A 5448-nucleotide genomic window follows, 5' to 3' on the forward strand; every position below is an offset into this window, starting at 1 on the left:
GAAGTCAGATCTAGTTTCACCAGACGTTACATATACAGAAGGGGAAATGTATAAGTAACATTATTACTGGTGAGAATGACAGGAGTCAGATCTAGTTATACCATACGTTACATATACAGAAGGGGAAATGTATAAGTAACATTATTACTGGTGAGAATGACAGGAGTAATATCTAGTTACACCATACGTTACATATACAGAAGGTGAAATGTATAAGTAACATTATTACCGGTGAGAGTGACAGGAGTCCGATCTAGTTACACCATACTTTCCATATACACAATGGGAAATGTATAAGTATCATTATTACTGGTGAGAATGTCAGGAGTCGGATCTAGTTACACCATACGTTACATATACAGAAGGGGAAATGTATAAGTAACATTATTACTGGTGAGAATACCAGGAGTCAGATCTAGTTACACCATACGTTACATATACAGAAGGGGAAATGTATAAGTAACATTATTACTGGTGAGAATGACAGAAGTCTGATCTAGTTACACCATACGTTACATATACAGAAGGGGAAATTTATAAGTAACATTATTACTGGTGAGAATGACAGGAGTCAGATCTAGTTACACCATATGTTACATATACAGAAGGAGAAATGTATAAGTAACATTATTACTGGTGAGAATGACAGGAGTCAGATCTAGTTACACCATATGTTCCATATACAGAAGGGGAAATGTATAAGTAACATTATTACTGGTGAGAATAACAGGAGTCAGATCTAGTTACACCATACGTTCTATATACTGAAGGAGAAATGTATAAGTAACATTATTACTGGTGAGAATGACAGGAGTCAGATCTAGTTACACCATACGTTACATATACAGAAGGAGAAATGTATAAGTAACATTATTACTGGTGAGAGTGACAGGAGTCAGATCTAGTTACACCATATGTTCCATATACAGAAGGGGAAATGTATAAGTAACATTATTACTGGTGAGAATGACAGGAGTCAGATTCTAGTTACACCATACGTTACATATACACAATGGGAAATGTATAGGTATTATTACTGGTGAGAATAACAGGAGTCAGGTCTAGTTACACCATACGTTACATATACAGAAGGGTAAATGTATAAGTAACATTAATACTGGTGAGAATGACAGGAGTCAGATCTAGTTACACCATACGTTACATATACAGAAGAGGAAATGTATAAGTAACATTACCGGTGAGAATTACAGGAGTCAGATCTAGTTACACCATACGTTACATATACAGAAGGGGAAATGTATAAGTAACATTATTACTGGTGAGAATGACAGGAGTCAGATCTAGTTACACCATATGTTACATATACAGAAGGGGAAATGTATAAGTAACATTATTACTGGTGAGAGTGACAGGAGTCAGATCTAGTTACACCATACGTTACATATACAGAAGGGGAAATGTATAAGTAACATTATTACTGGTGAGAGTGACAGGAGTCAGATCTAGTTACACCATACGTTACATATACAGAAGGGGAAATGTATAAGTAACATTATTACTGGTGAGAATGACAGGAGTCAGATCTAATTACACCATACGTTACATATACAGAAGGGAAAATGTATAAGTAACATTATTACTGGTGAGAATGACAGAAGTCAGATCTAGTTACACCATACGTTACATATACAGAAGGGGAAATGTATAAGTAACATTATTACTGGTGAGAATGACAGGAGTCAGATCTAGTTACACCATACGTTACATATGCAGAAGGGGAAATGTATAAGTAACATTATTACTGGTGAGAATGACAGGAGTCAGATCTAGTTACACCATACGTTACATATACAGAAAGGGAAATGTATAAGTAACGTTATTACTGGTGAGAATGACAGAAGTCAGACCTAGTTACACCATACGTTACATATACAGAAGGGGAAATGTATAAGTAACATTATTACTGGTGAGAATGACCGGAGTTAGATCTAGTTACACCATATGTTCCATATACAGAAGGGGAAATGTATAAGTAACATTATTACTGGTGAGAATGACAGGAGTCAGTTCTAGTTACACCATACATTACATATACAGAAGGGGAAATGTATAAGTAACATTATTACTGGTGAGAATGACAGAAGTCAGATCTAGTTACACCATACATTACATATACAGAAGGGGAAATGTATAAGTAACATTATTACTGGTGAGAATGACCGGAGGTAGATCTAGTTACACCATATGTTCCATATACAGAAGGGGAAATGTATAAGTAACATTATTACTGGTGAGAATGACAGAAGTCAGATCTAGTTTCACCAGACGTTACATATACAGAAGGGGAAATGTATAAGTAACATTATTACTGGTGAGAATGACAGGAGTCAGATCTAGTTATACCATACGTTACATATACAGAAGGGGAAATGTATAAGTAACATTATTACTGGTGAGAATGACAGGAGTAATATCTAGTTACACCATACGTTACATATACAGAAGGTGAAATGTATAAGTAACATTATTACCGGTGAGAGTGACAGGAGTCCGATCTAGTTACACCATACTTTCCATATACACAATGGGAAATGTATAAGTATCATTATTACTGGTGAGAATGTCAGGAGTCGGATCTAGTTACACCATACGTTACATATACAGAAGGGGAAATGTATAAGTAACATTATTACTGGTGAGAATGACAGGAGTCAGATCTAGTTACACCATACGTTACATATACAGAAGGGGAAATGTACAAGTAACATTATTACTGGTGAGAATGACAGGAGTCAGATCTGGTTACACCATACGTTACATATACAGAAGGTGAAATGTATAAGTAACATTATTACTGGTGAGAGTGACAGGAGTCAGATCTAGTTACACCATATGTTACATATACAGAAGGGGAAATGTATAAGTAACATTATTACTGGTGAGAATGACAGAAGTCAGATCTAGTTACACCATACGTTACATATACAGAAGGGGAAATGTATAAGTAACATTATTACTGGTGAGAATGACAGAAGTCTGATCTAGTTACACCATACGTTACATATACAGAAGGGGAAATGTATAAGTAACATTATTACTGGTGAGAATGACAGGAGTCAGATCTAGTTACACCATACGTTACATATACAGAAGGGGAAATATATAAGTAACATTATTACTGGTGAGAATGACAAGAGTCAGATCTAGTTACACCATACGTTCTATATACAGAAGGGGAAATGTATAAGTAACATTATTACCGGTGAGAATGACAGGAGTCAGATCTAGTTACACCATACGTTACATATACAGAAGAGGAAATGTATAAGTAACATTATTACTGGTGAGAATGACAGAAGTCAGATCTAGTTACACCATACGTTACATATACAGAAGGGGAAATGTATAAGTAACATTATTACTGGTGAGAATGACAGAAGTCTGATCTAGTTACACCATACGTTACATATACAGAAGGGGAAATGTATAAGTAACATTATTACTGGTGAGAATGACAGGAGTCAGATCTCGTTACACCATACATTACATACACAGAAGGGGAAATGTATAAGTAACATTATTACTGGTGAGAGTGACAGGAGTCAGATCTAGTTACACCATACATTACATATACAGAAGGGTAAATGTATAAGTAACATTATTACTGGTGAGAATGACGAGTCAGATCTAGTTACACCATACGTTACATATACAGAAGGGGAAATGTATAAGTAACATTATTACTGGTGAGAATGACAGGAGTCAGATCTAGTTACACCATACGTTACATATACAGAAGGGGAAATGTATAAGTAACATTATTACTGGTGAGAATACCAGGAGTCAGATCTAGTTACACCATACGTTACATATACAGAAGGGGAAATGTATAAGTAACATTATTACTGGTGAGAATGACAGAAGTCTGATCTAGTTACACCATACGTTACATATACAGAAGGGGAAATGTATAAGTAACATTATTACTGGTGAGAATGACAGGAGTCAGATCTAGTTACACCATACGTTACATATACAGAAGGGGAAATGTATAAGTAACATTATTACTGGTGAGAATGACAGGAGTCAGATCTAGTTACACCATACGTTACATATACAGAAGGGGAAATGTATAAGTAACATTATTACTGGTGAGAATGACAGGAGTCAGATCTAGTTACACCATACGTTACATATACAGAAGGGGAAATGTATAAGTAACATTATTACTGGTGAGAATGACAGGAGTCAGATCTAGTTACACCATACGTTCCATATACAGAAGAGGAAATGTGTTTGTTAGCTCCTATAGCTGTTATAGATACATATAATTATGTGTAAGACTGAATACTGTATCTGCACTGTGTGTGACATCCAAGCTATACGCCATATGTAATTATGGAAAGATAATAAGCATTAGAGGCTATTACAGATGTGTCCTCATACAGCCAGCCTCAATATGCCACACAGTGGGAGAAGCCTGGCGTGAGTGAGCTGACAGGTCTTGTATGACTGCTTGTATCAGGTGGCTTTTATGCAGAGAATGCATCTTAGTCTCAACTTGATGTGACTAAGACGCACTAGGAGACTGTGCTAAGTAAAGTGATATGTGACACCTGTATACTGTGTGTCACTGAGTCTCTGGTGAAACACAGATGATTCATTCTAGATTCTATTTACTTTATTCTTCAACATAATTCTTTTTATTTTTGGACACATTTTATTTACACGTGGTGGGAACGGCCATGGGAACCAGGTACGCGCCAAGTTACGCAAACCTCTACATGGGTGATGTTGAAGACCAGCTCGTGGGGGGCGGTGGCTTTAGCGTGCACCTGGTACTCTATGGCTGTTATATAGACAATCTTTTTTTATTATTTGGGATGGGGACAGCACTTCTGCTCACTATTTTGTTACTAACCTCTATTCCAATAACAACAACAACCTCTCACTCACATGTTTCATCCCCATGCACCAACTTTCTTGATGTCACTTTAGTTCTGAATCAAGGGAAACAGGAATAGGGATATCTTCTACACTAATCAATTTATATGTATTTTATTAATGTGGAATCCCCAATTTATTGCATGGAATATTTCTGCATCAATCAAATAGGGGGTGCTGCCATAGACAATAAGGGTGAAGGTTAACAATATATAGAAAAAGGATTGTGTCTTTGTTTGGGCACTTGTAAGAAGAAAAATGTTTTTAAAATATAACTTAATGTTTTCAATTATAATGTCTCACCATTATTAAGACTAAAAGTGTGTACTAAATAAAATATCTCTCAAACTAGATTACAGGACATATATTAAATATTTGTAGTGATAGACACATAAATGTTGACATTTAACCCTTAATGAAAGGGCAATACTGTGAATGGTATTTATTAATCTAGTGCAGAGTGAGCTGATGAGTCCTAATAATGAAATCTCACGCAGCCCAGATTGAGAATGAAACTACAATATAACTAGAGGCATCTCGTTA

Source organism: Pseudophryne corroboree (assembly GCF_028390025.1).
Source record: "Pseudophryne corroboree isolate aPseCor3 chromosome 3 unlocalized genomic scaffold, aPseCor3.hap2 SUPER_3_unloc_32, whole genome shotgun sequence".
Taxonomy (NCBI): Eukaryota; Metazoa; Chordata; class Amphibia; order Anura; family Myobatrachidae; genus Pseudophryne; species Pseudophryne corroboree.